The following is a 21,624-nucleotide window of genomic DNA, read 5'->3' as shown; positions in this document are numbered from 1 at the left end:
TTGGAGAAGAACACGGACTACTCAAGCATGGAAGGGGGAGAGAGGATGTGGGACAGTGAATGAAGCAGTGTAGAAGTGGATACATTTGTTCAATAGTTCCCTTTCCTCTGTATCCTTCTGATCTGGAATCTCCTCCTTTCATGGATCATAAACTACTTAGGTATTTCCAGTATACATATTTGGTTACTCCAAGGTAAATTCAGTGGGAAAGAGTTTTGATGCCTTCTGTAGTTAGTGGAGAAACCCTCATTCCTCTGATTTTTCTTCCTAGGGCTCTATAAATACTATATATTTCTAGTCCCCATTTCTCTTAGGTTAGGATACCAAGACAGGCGGTAGCCATCTGAGTTTTTTTCCTTTGGAGAAGGATTCCATTGTTGGACACTAGAACTTGTCCAGTAACTTTGAATGTAGTCCATAGGTAACTTTTTAATTAATTTTTTCAACTCATATTAAAAAACAATTCTCTCCTTCCCATCTCTTTCTCTTACTGGGAGAAAACTCATAACAAATATGAAGTCCCACAAAAGACTGACAATGTTCAAGAATTTCTATCTTATTTTGACATCCATGGAGTCCATTACTTCTTTGTCAGGAGGTGGCTATTATTATTATTATATATTATATTATTTTTATTTTTTAAATTTAATTTTATTTATTATATTTATTATATATAAATATTTATTTATTATATTTTATTTATAATTATATATATTATTAATATTAATAATGCTGTAGACAGCATCAGGACTTTGGAATTTTTTGCAGAAACTTAAAAGTTCTATCTATCTGTGGAAAATCTAAACCATATTTCTATATGGTAGATTGAGACACTGAAGATCAAGGAAGACCTTTAGTTTGTTGATAATGGTGTGCTGGAGCCTTTTTCTATTTTGGGAGCTAATTATTAAATCTTCAGTGTATTTATACTTTGGAAATTGCCAAACACTACAAATTATTGTTTTGTTGATTATTTGGATTTAGGAAGGTGAAGGAGAAAATGTTAACAATGTAGATTGAATGTAAATGTAAAAATAAAAGTAGCTAGGTAGCTCAGGCTATAGAATGTCAGGCCTAGAAGTAGAAGGTCCTGAGTTCAAATTTGAACTCAGACATTTGTTAGCTATAAGACCCTGGGCAAGTCATTTAACCCCAGTCACCTAGTCCTTACCACTCTTCTGCCTTGGAAGCAATGTTTAATATTGATTAATAATAATAATAATAATGTCTAAGACAGAAGGTAAGGATTTAGAAAAATACAAAATGTGTTATACTTACATTTTTTCTGGATATCTTGAGATTAAACATTTACCAACACACTCCTGAATATGGATGCTAATGTATGTTGATATCACAATGAGATGATCTTCTAAAGGATCTGGACATTGAATAATGCAAATTAGAATTTGTTTAATTTTTAAATGTAGACATTAATGCTCACTATTAGTCATGTAAAGAATAGCAAAAGATAATAACAAATTTACCAACTGTAGACACTAAAGAAAGTTCAACCTACTTTTCAGTGTCTCATCAAAGTCTTGTTAAATACAGCTTTTCATTTCCCCTGTATCATTGGAAGGACCTAATTAGAGTCTTCTTTCTCAGCCTGGTTGCCAAGGCTTGCCATAATCTAGGCTGACGTCCACATGGTCCTTGCTCCTGGCCATCGTGATAGCTAAAGAGGAAGCATGACATAATCTAGTGGATAGCATGCTAGACTTAGAATTAAGAAAATCTGGGTTCCAATCTCACATTTTACATTTAATAGCTTTTATTCTTTCTGAACCTTGGTGTCCTCACTTGTGAAGGTGGTGTGATACATTTAGTTCCAACCTGTTGAGGTTGTTGTAAAGCTCAAATGAAGTGACATATGTTTAATATTTTGCCAAGTTTCAAATATTATGTGTATGTTAATGTTTTTAAAATTAGTTTAGTTTCTTTGCTATCCAATAATAATAAGCACTTTATAAGTGTTTTTCATCTATCTATCCCTCCACCTACTTATCCATTCATCCATCCAATAAGAAGGATCCCTTTTATTGGAAGAGGATTTTAATAATCATTAGTGATTATTATTTCTTTCTTTTTAAAAAAATCTTTACCTTCTGTCTTGGAATCAATACTGTGTATTGGTTCCAAGGCAGAAGAGCTGAAAAGGCTAGGCAATGGGGGGTTAAGTGACTTGCCCAGGGTCACACAGCTGGGAAGTGTTTGAGACCAGATTTGAACCTAGGACCTCCCATCTCTAGGCCTGGCTCTCAATCCACTGAGCTACCCAGCTGCCCCCTGATTATTATTTCTTAATAAATGTGAGTTAATGTGGCCAAAATAATCAAAGAAATGATGGGATTTAGACTTTCTCACTTTTGTATTATTTAGAAATGCCAAGTAATGTTAAAAAATGTTAAGCAAAAACTCAATCCAATGAAGCCCAGGTAAACCATAAGTGACCATGACCAAGAAGTCTCCCCATAATAGCTACATGTGGTGATTTAAATCCACTCTTAGCTAATATTCTCTATGTATAGTTTTTCTCTTTGATTGCTCCTTGCCTTAAGACTCTGGTCCTGGTTCCTGAAGCCAGAAATCTAGCCCAACTCATTTATTTTTCAGACAAGAAAACCAAAGCTCAAATTGGTTAAGTGACTTGTCCACAATCATATGGATATTAAGCAACAGAGCTGAGAGTTAATTCTAAATATGTTGGTCTTTTTGCTATACTATATGTACTACATTTCTGCTGTTTTGAGATTTCAACATTTCATAGTAATGAGATGGAATTTGAAGTTGTACTTCAAACAATCCATCAACTGAATACTTATGATGTATAAAGAAAGCCCTCTGCTAGACATTTGTGGGGAATGCAGAAGTATGACACAGTCTTCCTCCTTAAGTAACTTATAACCTAGTAAAGGAAATACAATACTTATGTGCAGACCAATATGATAAAGACAATGTTTAAAAAAAAGCCAAATGTGCAAATAACATGATATATATTACACTATGTGAATTTAGGGTAGGGATAAATCACTATAGATTGGGGATGGTCAGGGAAAGCTTTTTGGAGCAATTGGGTCTTGATGGGATCATATCTTTACATATATTTTCTTCAGTCCTACTTGAACAAAACTGCCCCATTTCAGTTCCTTGTATAGTAACGACATGATTACCTAGCTGTCATCCATTCTCTGCATGAAGAGAAAGTCATCGTCACAGTATTGTGATTAATTTTGTTGGTAATTCTCCTTTGCCGTTCCATGTTAGAATGATATGCTATAATGAATACAAATGTGCTTTGGAAATAGAGCTACTTTATTAATTTAAAGTGACAGTAGTAATATGATGTTTTTGCCAATTTGTTGGATTAAAGGAGAAGGGAAAAAAACCCCAGAAGGAATGCATTCCTTAGGATAAGCAAACACACATTCCTTAAAATACAACACATTGGGATGAAAAATGCAATATATCATATTAACCCCCAAAATGCATGTAGTAGGCACTGAATAGAGATTAACGAATTGACTTGAATTAATATAGTTATAATGAGAAATAATTCAGTATAGGAGATAGAGTGCCAGTCTTGGGATCCGAAAAGACCTGAGTTCAAATCCTGACTCTGCTGCATGCTATTGTGTCCCCATTTAACCACTCAATTGCTTCCCATAAAGTCCTCTAAGGCAGTAAATGGAAGAACAGGAATTGATCTGCATTGATGAAGGATATTTCCTGATCAGGGGTTCTTTAAATTAATAAAATCACAAGTCAAAAAGGAAAGAGGGTCAGCATAGATTCATCCCTGGACTATGTTCAAATCCTTCTTCTGACTTCAACTGTTTTTCTAACTTTGTTCAAGTTTCTTGACTTCTTAGGGATTGTGTAATTATTCTAAAATGCAAAGTTTAAATTTTTTTTGAGAGTAATTTTGGGATAACCTCTCCAAATCCAGACAGTGAACTGTTTGGAAAAGGAACCATGAAGATGCCTCCACAGACCACACCAGAAATTCCAGAGTGAACTTTGGGATGTGGTGATTTGAACTGTGTGGGGTTGAATGCATTTCTTTTGTATGTATACTCTTATGCCAAAGGGGACTGCCCTCTAACTGGCTTTTTGTCAATGCTCCTAGCAATCATTGGGTGGTTTATTCTTTTTTTCCTTTTATCCACAAATTATTGTAATTTCAAAGTTGGTTATGTTTACAAGATCCATTGGAGAGACTAGTCTTCCACGGATCTCAGGGGCGGGAATGTATAATTGAAAATCTGTTACCCTAAAAACCCCCTACATTTCTCAGGAGCCTGTTGACTTCCTATCATTAAGTACTTCCTGTAGACATATTAGTGAGTGGGCAGTCCTCTTGGACCTCTTTCTTAGGCTTGCAGCCAGCATGGTGGCAGTGGTAAACTAAGCCTGGGGATTTTAAATGGGCTAAACAGCCATGGGCATGTGGTCTTTATTTTGTATCTTCTTTATTCCTTGATTTCTAATGATCATTAATAAATATTTTAATATAATATTTTTATTATTGAGATTTAATTTTAATTCTTACAGGACCTTGGCAATTTTCTTAGACTTTAAGTAGCAGAGCAAGTACATGGGTAGAAGTAGTTTATTGATTCAGATCTCCCTGATGAAATCATAGATCTAATTTTCTGTCTCCCCTAGAAAATGTGCAAGACATTATGATGATTCTAGAATGAGCAAATGTTCTGTAGTTCCTACCCTCAAGAAGGATAAATTCTAATGAGGGCAATAAGACTCATACACAGGTATCTATGATAAAAACTAGGATGTGATAAGGGTAAACGAAAGGTTCAATCCAAACCTATAAAATTTTAAGAAAGGAGAACACTTTCAGTTGGGGATTTTAGGGCAGCCTTATAGAAGTATCTAATGGATTTAAAGATATTGATTTTAGGAAGTTGTAATGTGAAGGTTCTGTTTCTGATGTGGAGAAACCCTCTATGAGAGGTGAGAGAAGGTTAGACTCAGGTATCCTGAAACTAATGAAATCATAGATCTGGTCCTCAAAATTGTAAAAAGATTTAGACCAAGAATTGGGAGACTTAAGGTCTAGTCTAGACTCTTTCTTGGGAAAATCACTAAGCCTCATTATAATTTAGTTTCCCCTAAGATGACTATAAATTCTAATTTCCTTCTATAAACTTAAAAGGTTCTAACTAGCTTAGCACATTGCCTAGTATCTATTAGTTGCTTAAATGTTTAATAACTGATTGACTGAAATAACTTTTCAAGTCTCTTCTGCCTCTAAAATTTTAAGGCTCTCAACCCATAAATACAGGAACCAATAGCACCAATTAATTCCTGATTTCTCTAACATTCACTGAAAGTACAAATAACATGACTAATGAATTAGGACTCTACACTACCTGTGTCCCTGAAAAAGAGGTAACTAGATTTGAGACAGGATGATTAGTGGATGGAATATAATTCTTCCATTCACTAGTCCCCATCTTATTTATTTTCCATAGACCGTGGATGATTTCAGAATTAGAGAGCGCAGCTATAGCAGCAAAGTCGTCTTCTCCTTTGACCTTTCCTAATAGGAGATCTGTAGGTGCTTAGGTGAAAATGCCTGTATCTTTTAACTGCAGCCTCCTCCTTTTTTGTTCTATACTACCCACTTGACAATCTTACTGCCTCTCATGGGTTCTGTTATCAACTTTGGCAGATGATTCCTAATTTTATGTATACCAACCCTAGTCTCTTTACTAAGCTACAGCTGTGCATCTCCTAATTCTTGTTGGACATCTAAAAGTAGTTGTTCTGTAGGTATTTTGTTCTCAGCATGTCCAAAATAAACCCTTGTTATCTTTTCCTGCCCAATCTTCCCGTCTTCCAAATTTTCCTGTTACTGAGAAGAGTACCATCCTCCTCCTGGTTACTTACATCTACAACCTTAGTACAATTGTTGACTCTTCATTCTCATTCACCTTACATATTCAATCTATTGCCAAATATTCACTTTTTTTTAACCTTCACAACATCTCTCATGTAAAGCCCTTTCCAGGCAAATGACTGCAACTTGGTTCAGCCTCTTAATCACCTGAACTAAACTTGCATCCCTTAAACTCCTGCAGTATTTTTCTAATTGGTCTCCTTGAGCTCAAGTCTCTCTCCATTCTAATTCATCATCCACTCAGGTTCCAAGTTCATTTATTTTTACACATGATTTATCCCAAATAGTTTGAGAAGCAATAAAGTTTATTTTTTCTAAAGTTAATAGGTCTCACATGTCACTCTTTCCTGCTCAATGTATTCCAGTGGTTCCTTATTATCTCCAGGATCCAATATAAAATCATAAGTTTCAGCATTTAAAGTTCTTTATAATTTTATTCCTTTCTACCTTTCTTATCTTCTTACACTTTTTACTTTCTGCCATATAGTCAGTGCATGGCTATATTGGTTTACTTGCAATTCTTCAAACATGATACACTGTCTCTTGTTTCTATGCTTTTGACCTGGCTATCTTTTATGCCTGGAATGCTGTGCCTTATCATTTCCATCTCTTGGTTTCCTGGAAGATAGTTCAAAGCTCACTTTCTACAGGAAGCATTTTCCATTCCTTCTACCTGCAAATACCTTCTTATTTCATGCTATCATCATCTACTCTGTATATGTTTATAGTTCCCTAGTTAGCTACAAGCTATCTATTCTATATGCATGCAATATTTTTGAGGGTAGAGGTTGTTTTAGGCTTCTTCCCCAAAGCAGTTTGTATATTTCTTAGTACACAGTAAACACTTAAATGTCTGTTGAATGATAGACTGACAATATTTCTGGTCAATGATAATGTTCAAACTAAAGATTCTACTAATGGCTGTTCAACAAATGAATGAAGTTTTGGCCTGAAATCATTTTATTGAAAAAATGTAGAGGTTATTGTAGAAAATCTGCCCATTTCAGAAGTTACTGGATAGAATAGAAAATTCTTGAATCTGAATAAAATTAGAAAAATAAAAACTTGGGGTTTGTGCTGTGTCATCCTAAGCCTTTTGGCCTTGGTTTGACCAATTGTGTTTCAAGGTATCCCTACTGCTGGCTTATTATGCCTAATTTTATTATACTCTGGTATTATAGACTCAGACTGTAGCTTCCATACTTCTGACCCCATATCTTTTTTTTGAGGTTTGACTTCTTTGTGCTCCTTTGCTGCTGGTTCCTTTACTTACTCATGTTATATATCTTCTCAGTTCTGGACTTTGACTTCACCATTATGTTTCCTGAGCCCAAATTATCAAATCATTCCTATGGTCCAGTTCCAGATTTTGTCTTGATTTCATTAGACTTGTCTTGCCTTTATCCTTGTGGCCTCTATATTCCATTGTCTGAGTTCTAATATGATAAATGGATGCTATTTGTTCTTCTTCTTCTTTTTTTTTTTTGGTAGAAGACTGGTTCTCTTCATCTCATCCAGGCTGAAAGCATAGTTACTATTCATGACCCTTGCTCCCATCTGTTCAATCTGCCAGACTTTACCTGTTCTATTTTTTAATCCCACCTTAAGTAATCTAAATCCCTCCCTCAAGGTTCTCAAGAGCTTACCATCTTAATGTCAAACTTATTGCAGACACCTGATGAACTTAACCCAATAAAGTTCAGAATTCCCTACCTAAAGACAATAGGAAGAAATGATCTCAACAACAAATATGACAGTATTGCCTGGATGTAATAGAACACATCTGCGATTCCTCTAACTGTTGTTTCTTTAAAATCTCTACTCCTTGAGAGCAGAGACTGTTTCATTCTTTGAACTTACATTGCCAGTGCCTCACATAGTGTCTGATATATAGTAAGTGTTTAATAAATATTTGTAGATCACTTTATTGTTTCATCCATACAAAGGGTAAATAAGATCCTGATCTATGGGAGACTGATCCAAGGTAGTCTTTGAAGTACTAAAAAAGTTTTTTTTTATAAATATAGCTATTCAAATATTAGACCTTTTAGATATCATTCAGAGTTCCTACTTCTTTTTACCCTTTATCCATCTGACCATATGTCCAAGTATAAAATATAGCAAAAACAATATTATTATTACACTCACAGAACAATAATGATAATAAAGTAGGAAATATAGGGACACAAGGGTAACTGCAGGTAGCTCAATATCCTAGTTTTAAAACTCTTTGGGAAGTATTGTAATTCACTGTCCTGTCAAAAGTATTGTGCTATGATAGTGGTATTGGCATGAAAGTTCTAACCAGATGCTGTAGTATTCAACAGACCCAGTGTACATTTATTGAGGGGAAAACATACACTTTGCTAGTGTTCTATCAAGAAAGGATCAAAGAGAGAGAGAAAAAATACAAATCCTTCTTTGCTTGATGAAAAGAATATTTTTAAGTCAACCACAAATTTGATAAGTAATGGTTAGATTCATGTTCAGTCTCACTACAATAGAAAAAGGCATTCTTAGACCTTGGCTTGTCCACAGATTTAATTCCTCCCGTTTGACATTTCTGAGTAGTCTCTTTAGAATGAATACATGCTTGCCAGATGCCCTACATTAACCTGAAAAAAACAAACTCAAATGAATTAATAAATGTGTCATAGAATTATATAGCTAAAAGAGATTACAAGAGGGTCATCTTTTCCTGACCACTGCCTTTCAACATTTAATTTCCCCCAAAAATTTAATCTTAAAAACCTTGTGGGTTTCCTTGGTATCAGCTTTTACCTAGGCCCACAGAAGGTTAAAGATTCCTTAGTAACAGGGAAAAAAGGAGGGGAAAAAAGTAACAACCAGGCCATGATTCTTCTTTTCCTCGATAGGAGAAATGCTGCCAAGGGGCCATCTGGGCAATGCAGGGCACATGCCAACACTTGTTCATTCGTCATAGTTCAGTCTCTTGAGTGTGGTATCCAAATGCAGAGGGACATGGCATTTGCAACTGAGTACATGGAAATGAGTGTATAGGAAACTGAGAATAAGCAAGCCCCAGGGCTGAGAAGTCTAGATGAAAATATGGGAACATAAACATAATCCTTTCCTTCCTCTTTCTTTCTTAGCATGATCTTTTTTCTTTCATATACTTGGTATAAAATGTAAGTTCCATAGAATCTTATTGTTATGATTATTGTTTAACCTTTTAAAGTGTGTCTTATTCTGTGTGATCCTGAGAGGTTGCAAATCCCATCCATCTACAGAGTAAATGAAGTATCCAGAATTGAATTTAGCTTTTATTCAGTTCAGGCTATTTATGACCCTGAATTCACCATATGATGACTTAACCTCTTTAGTAACCACTAGTGCCGGGTCCCTTAGCAATGGTGTGCTTCCATTTAAAGAGTCAATTAATTTAAAAAGTATATTTGGGTTTAGATGATGATATCATAATAATGTAATTTGAATAGTTGAGCTGTTACTTAAAATATGAGAAGAATGAGCTGTTGGCCAGGGATGGAGTGTACTTTATGATGGTTAGTAAAATGTATTCATGTAAAGTTTTGTCAACCTAAACAAAAGGACATTAAATTAGAAAGAAAAAGAGATTAAAATCACTTACCTAAAGATAGCAAGTTAGACACCAAAGATATTAGCTATGATAGAGCAGTAGCAATGCCCAGAAATTCATGAAAATAGATCCAGAAAAGGTCATCTAGGTCATGACCTCAGTCATGCATATACATTGCACAGTTGAAAAAATAAATTAGAGGCCTTCATTAATATAGGAGGAAAATTTGACCCAAAATAATAATTGACAATTTGTGATGTAAGAACTATTACAGAAATGTTTCTGGAAGTTTGTATCATATTTGAAAGGAAAAACATCTTTAAAGGAAGTAGGATAGTATAATATATCAAGAAGATGTATTCTCATAAAGAAAAACAAATGGATGCAGCATGGTGGAAGCATTTGGATCAAGATGCATATAGCCAGAATGATTGGAAGTGATATTGGATCAGAGTATTTTACCGGCCACCTGTGGAGGAAGAAAGATTAAGGGTCTAGGAAACAGATCATGAGAGATGGTGAGCCTGTCACAGAAACAAAGAGGCTTCAACTATCCAGAGAATTGCTGGATATTGCTTTTTCTTTCTTTCTTTTCCAAAAGAAGAGTATCTAGAATTTTTTTTGTTTGCCTTAATGGATAATTTCCTCCTCCAAAATGCAGGGAAAATAAATAGAACTCCTATTTATGATTCTCACCAACAAGAAAGAATTGCTATTAAAGTAGAAATATTGTGGAACTTGAGGGGAAGTAATTATTCCATTAAAGACTGTAACATAGGATGAGAAAGGAATACCAGCCATGGTCTGATATCAAACTTGAGTTTTTGGAAGAGAAATGAGAGGTAGAATCATAAAAGCAAATTCTATTGGAGACGTAAACCCAAGAGAAATGAAAACAAAATTAAAGAATGAGATTCTGAAGATGCAAAGAGGAGGAAAGAATGAATCCTAAGAGAAGCAAAATCCAAAGATGGCTGCATAGGAAATTCACTTGCTAAATTAAATTTTTCAAAGAAATATACAGGCAATGGAGGCAAGATCAAATTATGGAAGATGAATACATGGTATGGGTTTAAGAAAATGAAAGCATGGTATGGGTTTAAGAAAATAGGATCAGGATCATGGAAGCTCAGGTGGACCCGATGCTAGTAAGGCAAGTTAGAGAAAAGAAAAGGTTTTTGTTCTTGTTTGTTGATTTTAAAGATATGTTGGGAAAATAGGAAAAAAGGGAAAGGATAACAATATCATTTAGGTAGATAATGGAGAGAAGATGAAATAGTGAATTCTATTTTGCTTTGTTTTTCCCTGCCAAAGAAATGAATCAGTCAATTAATGTGCATTCATTTAACTTCAGTATTTCTAGTCATTCAGCTAGGTGATAAATACAAAGACAGTAAGAGAATATTCCTCTCATTAAAGGAGATTACAATTGAGAACTTAAGATATACATATTTAAGTACATATAGAATATATACAAATCTGTTTTGGGAAGTAAAGAAAGAATTTGCTGCTAGGCAGAGCAGGGAAGTCTTCATGAATCAGATGATACTTGAACTGAATATCAAAGGAAACAAAGGATTCTTGGAAGCCAAAGTGGTGAGGTAGTATATTCTAGGAATGAGGGACATCCAGAGTAAAGAGATTGAGATTAGAGAAAGAATATCATGTATAAGATACAGCAAGGTCAGACCAACTGGACTTGACTATAGAGTAGGGGAAAAGAATTATAGCCCTGAGATATTCCTTTAGTATTCTCCTTCCAAGATATTAAATATTTAAGGAATATTATTTGAGTTCTGGGATTCTATTGTGGCTCAATCCCTGTCATTATCCTGTTGTCTAGCCCAGGGTTTTCAAATTTAAATAGAATTAGGGGCCACTAAACCAAACATAAAGACCTCTGTGGGCCATGTATTGACTTAGAAAACCACACATGTTTTTATAGTTTTAATTTTAATTAAATTAAAATTTAAATTAATTAAATTTAAAATTAATACATCAACACTTAAACCTCAACAGAAATGATCTATTTCAGGACCAAACTTGGGAATGTTGTGGGCCTCATGTTTGACACCACTGGTCTAGGCTATATTTATCCAGCCTATCTACCAGAATAATGTGGGAAATTGATGGGTAATGCTGCAAAGGTAGGCTGAGGCAAGATTTGTGAAGGGCCTTAAAAGCAGATTATTGTTACTAGATTTGGCCCAAATTCTAGCCTACAAATCTTTTGAAATCCTGAATCTGCCCTCTAATGAGTTAGTTATCTTCTTTCCCTCCTGCCATCTATAAGTTTGATGAGTTTGCCATCTGTGCCAAAATCTATTGTCTTTAGATGAGAAAGAACCAAATAAAATGGCTAATAGAGTACACATCTGGCTGCCCTTGATGTGTTCAGATCATGAAACCTGGATGGACTGAATCCCAAGAAACTGAAGGAACTAGAGGGTGTAATTGCTGAGCTATGGTCAATGATCTTTGAAAGACCATTAAAAATGGGTGAGGTGCCTCAGGAATCAATTAAAACAATAACAGCAACAACAACTACAGAAGTGAGTGGAATCTGCACACTATATAGCTAATTAGATTTACTTGGATTCCAAAAGAAATACAAAACATGATGAAGGGATGGCTAGTGAATATATAAGAAAGAAGTGTATGATCACAAAATTATTTTGGACCAAGTAAAGCCAGACTAATTTAATAGGCTCTAGATGTGGTTTTCCTGGATTTTTCTCAAACATTTTACAGAATCTGTCATGCCATTCTTGTGAACATGTTCTATTTGGGCTAGACTATGGGATAGTTATAGGGATTCAGCTACAGTTGAATCCTAGAGCTCAGACTACTCATTCACTGTTTAATAATGACAATCTAGAAGAACACTAAAAGAGTGCTCCAAAGCCATAAGTTAGCATTTTTATCAATGTCTTAAATAAAAGAATAGATGACAAGCTTATACAACTTGTGGGTGACACAAAAGTAGTATGTTTAAAATAGTAGACAACAGATTCATGATTCTAAAGGAAATTACAGGCTAAAATGTTTACACTAAATCTAATAACATGAAATGTAATAAGGATAAATCTAATTTCTTAATACTTGGCTTAAAAATCAACATCATAAAGATGTGTGAACTGTAGGTAGAGAACAGTTTGTCTGAAATAGATCTTTAGGCCTTTCAGCTCAACATTACACAAAAGTTTGAAGAGAGCCAAAAAAAAGGCAATGCAGTCTTAAGGTACATTAAGTGAGGCATAAGTTCAGTATAGATGTGATGTGATCAAGGTGGTACATTAGGAAGATTACCCAGACAAAAATGTGAAGGATGAATTAGACAAGGGGCAGACTGGAGGCATGAAAAAGAACTATTAAAATAGTTCAGGTAAGAAGAGATGAAAGCATAAAAGAAAGTTGCAGTGGGAGTTAAAAGGAAGTATGAATGTCAGAAATAGTACAGAGGTTGAATTGAATTGAAAGGATGTGGCATATGATGATGAATTGGGTAAGGAAGTAAATGGGAAGAGAGTGATATCTTCAACAGAAATAAAGAAAGTAGGAGAAAATGTGGGTTTTAACTGAGTTATATCCTAGAACTTAGAGGTAGGTTGGACTGAAAAGATCTTTAGTTGACCATCCTCAATTTAAATATGAAGAAATAGGTCCATGGAAGTTGTTATGGACATGACAGATAAGTAGAAAAGCTGATGTTTGAACCCAAGTTGTCTCACTACAAATCTTATGCTTTTCCTACTATATCATGCTGGAGTAGATGATAAGTTTAGTGATAGATCTGCCAGGTTTAAGGCATTCATAGATCATCTAGGTGGTGATGATAATGTCAAACATGCAGTTAGAAATTCAGAACTCATAATCTAGAGAGATTTTGGAAATGACAATATAGATTTGGGATTCATCTGTATAGAGAGAATATCTAAAACCATGGAAGCAAATGAGGTAACCAAAGGGATGAGGTGAGAGTGAAAAGAAATAATGGTCAATAATTAACTCTTGTACTTCCTTTTAAGGAGTCTGAAGAGAATAACAAGCAGAAAATAAAACAGAACAGAGAGCAATGGTTCAGAGAGATAAGCGTATAATGAGAATGCACTGTCAAAGAAGGCAAAGAGAGGTTTTAGAAGAAGATGGTGGTCCATGGTTTCAAATAATATAGTGGGTATAGGAGGATAAAAAAAATCATTGGATGTGATATTAAAGCCAATATTACTGACCTTGGAAAGAATTATTTCAGGAGAATGAAAGAATTTGAAGCCAGTTTTCATAATTTGAAGAGTGACTGGTTAATGTTCAGGAAGAGCTATCAACTGTGCATTACTTCAATATGATGAAGCAGATACAGTAATGGATATGGACTCCAAAAGACCCAAATATAAATCCTGCCTCTGACATTTAATATCTGTGACCATGCACAAATCTTTTAATTTTTGAGTGTCTCATAACTTATTTGAGCTTATCTTAAATCACTTAAAATTTCACTAAGACTTTTTGGACACCCTGTAGTCAATCAGTCAATAAATATTTATTAAATACCTATTATGTGCCAAGCACTAATTATACAAAAACACTTCTGTCCTTAAGCAGCAGCCACATTGTATCTTCTAATAGCTAATTATGAGATTAAAACACATGTAAGATATAATGCATGTAAAAGCATTATAAAAACTTTAAAGTTTATTAAAGTAAAAATAATGCAAAATAGCCTTGTATAGTGGCTAGAGAGCAGAGTCAGTAAGATCTAGGATCACTTCCTTCCCTTGCTACAAAATGTGTGATCTTAATCAAGTCATTTTCCTTCTCAGTGCCCCAGTAAATTCTTGAGGATTATATATTGCAAAGAAAGTGATAATCTTTGATAGAAAAATTTCTTCCATGGAAACTTCTTTACCCACCCCCTGCCCATAAAGATTCAGCTAAATTATGGTAATGGTCATCATAATAATGTCTATTACAGTGCCTGACACATAATTTAGTGTTTACCAAATGTTGGTTGACTTAGAAACCAACAATAAAGAAAAAAGAGAGAGATAAAGTAGTAGTTTGAAGAGACAATAGGATGAAAAAAAACTTTATTTTAATATGTATAAACAGAGGAGAAATAACTAAGAAAGAGGAAAAAGAAGGAAAGAGAAGAAGGAGAAGAGGGAAAGGGAGAGATAGAGAGAGACAAAGATACAGAAAGATGGATAGAAAAAGAGAATGGGTAGAGAAAGGTAGAGTAATATAGACAAAGACACATATACAGACAAATATGAAGATAGGAAACACAAAAAATAAAGAGACAGAGAGAGTAGAGAAAGTCATAAAGGAGATTGAGAGGGATAGACACAAAGGCAGAGAGAGATGGAGACAGGTGGACAGAGAGACAAGGAGACAAGAAACAGAAAGAGACAAAGACACATTCAAAGGGAGATGAAGAGAATGATATACAGAGAGACATAAATAGAAAGACAGAGATTTCTGGTATGATGTCTCAGAGATGGAAGGGAATGAGATTGTAAGGGGGGAAAGGGAATTTTAAGAATTTGTTTACAAATAGAAAGAGTGAAGTAAGAAATCAGATAGAGGATAGGATAAGATATCTAGCCTAGGCACTAAGTATTTTGCTCTGGGCCCTGACTCAATCCAGGCAGGGGAGTTTATTCCTTAGCTGGAGAGGCCTCAGCTTTGAGCCAAGGACCTAGGGATGCAGGGAGCCTCTCTCAAGAAGATAGGCCTCTCCTGAGGTTATTCTCTTCAGGAAATCCAGGAAAGGAGTCTGCTCTTTTCACTCACCACGTGTCAATTTAAAGGGAAATATTCAAGGACAGTCTCACCAGAAAAGGTCTCAGGTCCAGTCATCAGGTTCTTCACCAACCTCCAACTCAAACTCGGAACTCCAGAAGAAGTCAAAGTTCTCCCAGGAAGTTGTAACTCCCTTTTAAAGACACTTTCTTTTGTGTCACTTCCTGTGCCTTCCTCTACTTTAGTGTCTGCCAATTATAGTTGAAGCTTTGCTTAGGACTGCCTACCGGGCAGTCAGTTTGATTCTGGTTAGTCACCCACTATTGCACATGTGAGTCACAGGCCTCCCCCAATCAAGTGTGAATAGTGTGTTTACACTTTTGGTGATTAAATCTAAAATATAGACAGGGGAGTTAATTTAAGCTTCATAATCAGGGGAGAGATTTAATTTAATATTCACAAGATCAAGTATAGAAATGAAAGGATTAACTTTGTTAAGAAGGCACATTTCCTTTATGCAACTGAAGCAAAGGAGGTGAATAAAGAGGTTATGAATTAAAGACTTAGAAATGGGGAATTGAGGGAGTTCATATTAGGCAACCTCATTCTTCTCAATAATGTGGGAGGTAAATTCATCTGCTGAGAGTGTCAAGTGAGGAAGCGGAGTTGAGTGGCTGAGGAAAAAAGATCAATATTTGCAACAGAGATTGTGGATAATATGACAAAGCCAATGAGAGATGCATAAAAAGGGTTGTTGTAAAGGAGTGAGGTTCCAGTGAATATTAGATAATTTAATTTTGTTGAAGACTCAATCAGAAAGATGTGTTTTTTCTCTAGCAGAATGTGTGACAAATGAGGAATAGGAGCAGAGGAGACAAATGCCAGATTACCAAAAACTGAGGATTAAAAAAGTAGAAACAATGGAAGATCAAAAGAGTAAAGGATTTAAGTGTGAGAGGGTACTATTAAAATGATTTCTCATGAGTTCAAGACTGGGTAGAGATACAAATATGGCCACGAACAGGATTCAAAGCCTGGAAAGCAAAGGAAGAGCCAAGGGGCACAAGATAGTAGGGTGAAGAATTGGTATATAATATAGGAATAAGGAATAAGAGTAGGGTCCCCAAACTTTTTACACAGAGGGTCAGTTCACTGTCCCTCAGACCGTTGGAGGGCTGGACTATAAAAACCCTAACCCTAACTAGGCAGCAGTATACACGGTGTGGAATCCCCCAGATCACAGCTCACCATGCTGGTGTCTTCCATTGTGCAGTCACATAATCCTTTGCATGGTGCCTCCTTCTAAGGTGCCATGCAAAGGATTATGTCACTGGAAGTAGTACTGTATGTGAGCGATGCCACAGTTTGCAGTGCTGCCACATACAGTGCTCCTCTCACTGACCACCATTGAAAGAGGTGCCCCTTCCAGAAGTGCAGTGGGAGCCAGATACATGGCCTCAGGGGGCCGCATGTGGTCCGTGGGCCATAGTTTGGGGACCCCTGAATAAGAGGATTGAAAGAAACAGAGTTTGTGCCTGGAGAATGGAGGATGCAAAAGAAGTATATGACAGGATCTCTACTCTCATAGTAAACATGCTGACACAGTAGTTCACATGTATGAAAAAGTCAAAGAAGGAGGAGGGGCAGTTAGGTGGCTCAGTAAATAGAGAGCTAGGCCAAGAGATTGGAGGTCTGGGTTCAAATATGACCTTAGATTCTTCCCGGCTGTATGACCTTGGGCAAATCACTGAACCCCCATTCCCTAGCCCTTACCACTCTTCTGCTTAGAACCAATACACAGTATTGATTCTAAGACTAAAGGTAAGTTTAATAAAAAAGTCAAAGAAGTTTATTTATATTTAAGCATCAAATGTATGCCCATAAGAGTTCAGAGATAGCTGGAAGGAGAAACAGTGTTGTACAATCTACTAATCAATCCTAGATCATATAGAAGACTGAATGAGCTGAGAGATACAACCAACAAACATTTACAAAGCATCAGGCACTGTGTTAAGCGCTAGTGGTGCAAAGAAAGATAAAAGACAATTCTTGCTCTCAGGTTCTCACAATCTAATAGGGGAAAAACATGGAAGTGACTATGGATTAACAAGCTATATAGAGGATAAATTGGAAATAATCAACAAAGGGAAGACAATAATAGAATTAGGAGAGATTAGGAGAAGGTTCCTGAAGAGTATGGGATTTTAGCTGTTTCTTGAAGGAAGCCAGTTGGCAGAGATGATGATGGAAAACATTCCAGGCATGAGGGACAGCCAGTAAAAATGCCTGGAGTCTGGAGATAGAATATCTTGTTTGAGGAGCAGTAAGGAGGCCAGTGTCACCCTTTTGTAGAATAAGTAGATGTAGAGATATTATATGTATGAGAAAAATATAAAAGTATGTATATATGCAAATGGAAAGGTTTTGAAAGACTTTGTATGTCAAATAGAAGATTTATATTTGACTTGGAGGTGACTGGAAGCTACCTCAGCCCAAAGTGCAGGGAATGACATGATCAGACCCCCACTTTCCCAAATCATTCCTCAAGCATTTATTTAACATTTCCATGTGCCAGGCACTTTGATAAACACTGGTGAAATAAAGGCAAAAAAATGAAATTCTCTTTTTTTTGGATGCTTTATTATATTGGGGGAGATGAAATGTAATTATATATATAAATATATATTATATAATTATAATATAATTATAGCCAGGTACCTCCTTGTCTTTAAACCTAGCACTCTATCCATTGATCTATTTGTTCGTCCTTCTCTCACGGATTTTAATTATATAAATAAAATCATAAAATACAAATGTGCAACATAATTTTGGGAGGGAATATGGTTTATGAAGACTTTTAACATCAAACTGGAGTTTATTTTTTATTCTAGAGGTAATAGGGGTTTTAGTAGAATATGAGTCTGTATATGTGAATATGGGAGTGACATGGTCAGACTTCTGTTATGAAGAGATGTTTGAAAGCAGGAAGTCCAAACAAAACATAATTACAATAGTCAAAGGTGTGATGGGGAGCTTCTGAAATAGTGTGGTAGCTATGTGAATGCCTGTAGGAGAGATGTTGGGGAGATATAAATTATACAATTTATTAAAATTAATTTTATTATTATTATTATTATATTATATTTATTGTTATATATTATATATAATTAATATATAATATATTATATATTAAATTATATAATAATATATTGTTATTATTAATTATTATTAATTTAAAATTAATTTTAAAATTAAATTTTAATTATTTAATTATGTTTTTTATTTTTATTTTTATATGTATAAAATAATTATTTTATTATTATTTTAAAAATTAATAAAAAATAAACTTAAAATTATTAAATGTGTAGAGTTATTTCAAGTGAGGAGACAAGAATGATAATGAGGCTGTGAATCTGGGTGACTGGAAGAAGTGACTTGTGCCATCAAATGTTTTAGGCAATTGTGAGTTCTTTTTGAGACACATAATTCAGTTTAAAATATTTGATAGGCAGTTGGTAAAGTGGGCCTAGAGATCATGAAAGAGGCTAGAGCTAGACGTATAATTCTGGAAGTTCTCAGTATAGAGATGACAATGGAATCTAGGGGAGCAGATGCAGTCTCCAAGTGAAAGGATGTATGAAGGGAAGAGGACCCAGGACAGTATACACACAGATGATAGGTATGATATGGATGATGAATGAACAAAACTGGAGATGTCTTTCTCAAGGTATTTGCCCCATAAGGGAAAGAAAGATATATGATGATGGCTACCAGGAATGTTAGGATCAAATCAGCAATTTTTAAGTATGGGGAAGATAGGCAACAAAAGATGATCCCATAGACTGAAGATGATTGGAGATAATAGGACAATCTGTTCGAGAGGATGGGAAGGGGATAGGATAAAGGGTACATGCAGAGAGATTGATATTAGCAAGATCAAGGGCCACTTCCTTCAAGACTGCACTGAAAGACGTGTTAGTGGAGAAAGAAGGTCTAAGTGATAGGAAAAAGGGAGGGGAAAAGAGGGACTCTGAAAATGTCTTTTTGTGTGTGTGAAGGTCCTCAGTTGAGTACTTGGAGGGTAGAGGGACCATGGGAGATTTGAATCAGTTTGTATAGCTTCAGGGAGGTTTACTTGACACAAGATCTTAATATCAAATTTGTAGCTGATCCAATGAGGATGATTTCGTGACTTTCTTCATTTCCATTCAGCAGCACGTGGTTAGAAATAAGAGGAGATAATAGGAATAATCCAAGTTTGAGATTTAGCAAGGCATGATTGACAATAGGATAAAAGGACAAAGGATTTCAGAATAGAGGATTGAGTTTCCACTGCTTAAAAAACATTGTTATAGACCTGCAAAATGTCTTAAGAGGCAAGTATTATTTAGACATCTTCCTGTTTGTATAAACTCAGAAACCTAGTTACCTGGGTCTAATCTTTTGATGGTCTAGGTAATGAGGTTTGACTCTCTAAGGAATTTATGTTTTAAATGTCTAATCTTTTCTACTCCTAGTCCAGAATGAATACCCTTTTACTCTGGCTATATTAAGTCATGCCTCTATTACAACACCCAGTTACTACTGAAATCAATCCACTTCTATGTTGTCTGCCAGAGGGCCTGAATTCCCCTTTGATCTATTCCTGGGTTCTCTTCAAGGGTCTTTAACTTTGGACAAATCACTCACCCTCTATTTACTTTATTTTCCTCATCTGCAAAATGAGAGGGTTAATTAGGCTAGATGATCTCCCTTGTTTCCTTCAGCCTCCAAATCCTCTAATCCTAGGCCTCAAAGGCATACTGTTTTTCCTGGATGGGAAAGAAAAAGTAATCTTCCTATTTGTTACTCATGGTCCTTTAGATCAAATTTGTGATTCTATTTATGTAGGGAACTTCTAGGAGGAAACTACCTCAACCAGGACAGGTCATCACCTGCTGTCAACTTGGAGTCTTAGAGAGTTGCTCAGAATACTGAGAGGTTAAGTGAATTAATAGTCTAGGATCCTGAAGACAATATGTAAATTGTAAATGTTGTCTTAGGTCTTCCTGACCCCAAAGATGGTTCTTAAGCTAACACCACAGTGTGGTTGTTTTTAGTCATTTCAGACATATCTGATTCTTTGTGACCCCATTTGAGTATTGTTGGCAAAGAGACTGGAGTGGTTTGCCATTTACTTCTCCAGCTTGTTTTACAGATGAAGAAACTGAGGCTGAGTTAAGTGATTTGCCCGGGATCGTTAACTTTTTTTAACCTTTACCTTCTATCTTAGAATCAATATAAGGCATTGGTTCCAAGGCAGAAGAGCAGTAAGGGTTAGGCAATGGGGATTCAGTGACTTACCCAAGGTCACACAGCTGGGAAGTGTCTAAGGCCATATTTGAACCCAGGACATCCCATCACTAGGCCTGATTTTCAAATCACTGAGCCACCTAGCTGGCTCCTATTCATTAACTTTTAACAATTAGTTGATATTTTATTGTTGTTCAATCATTTTATTTGTATCTGACTATTTGGGACCTCATTTGGAGTTTTCTTGACAAAGACAATATAATAGACATTCTTACTCCATACCCAGTATTCTATCTATGACTCCATTATTTGTTCAATTTGGATATGGTTTGCTCTTCCCAGAGGTCTCCAAAATTGTATTACCTCTTAACCCAGACTAAAGTAGAAAAACCCAACTCCAAATCTAGAGCAGATTGACCCTCTCTTCCTTATTTTTTAAACTCTTTCCTACTGTCTTAGAATTGATACTCAGAATTGGTTCCTGTGCAGAAGAGTGATAAGTGCCAGGCACTTGGAGTTGAATGACTTGCTCAGGGTCGTACAGCTAGGAAGTGTCTGAGTCCAGACTTGAGCCAGCTACCTCCTTGTCTTTAAGCCTAGCACTCTATCCATTGATCTAACTGTTTATCCATCTCTCATGGATCTTAAAACCCCTTCAGTGCCCTGGCTAGGAAGTACTCTTAGGACTGTTTCTAATCCTATCACTTTTCTGGAAAACCCTTCCTTGTCTTTTTCTTACCCAAGAATGACCATCCAAGCACCAAGAAACATTCTCCCTTCCACCTTCCAAGGCATATCTGGAAAAAATCTGCATTGTGATGAAGTACTCTTCCCACCTCTAACCACCCTAGAGTAAAAACCCAGTGAATTTCCAGCTATAATTCTGAATATGATAATAATATTCTATTACTATAAACCAGGCATAGCCTTGTAATTATTATCTCATTTAACAGATTTGAACTTGGGTTTCTTGACTCTAGGTCTGGCATTTTATCTTCTTTGACAACTAGACCTAAAGCTACTACAAAACTGCTAAAATTTAAAAAAAGTAAAGCTTCCCAATTATACATAAACTTTGACTTTTGTGTTATGTTGTGACCCTCTGCTGGAG

General features: G+C 35.6%; 1 protein-coding gene across 13 annotated transcripts in view; it reads left to right on the top strand.

The window, feature by feature from the left end:
• Window positions 1–21,624, top strand: part of NRXN3 (neurexin 3) — a 2,159,162-nt gene that overhangs the window by 688,977 nt on the left and 1,448,561 nt on the right. The window lies entirely within an intron of this gene.

This window comes from Monodelphis domestica, chromosome 1 (genome assembly GCF_027887165.1).
Source record: "Monodelphis domestica isolate mMonDom1 chromosome 1, mMonDom1.pri, whole genome shotgun sequence".
NCBI classification, from domain to species: Eukaryota; Metazoa; Chordata; class Mammalia; order Didelphimorphia; family Didelphidae; genus Monodelphis; species Monodelphis domestica.
Note: the sequence above shows the minus strand (reverse complement) of the source record. Positions and strands in the feature narration are given on the sequence as shown.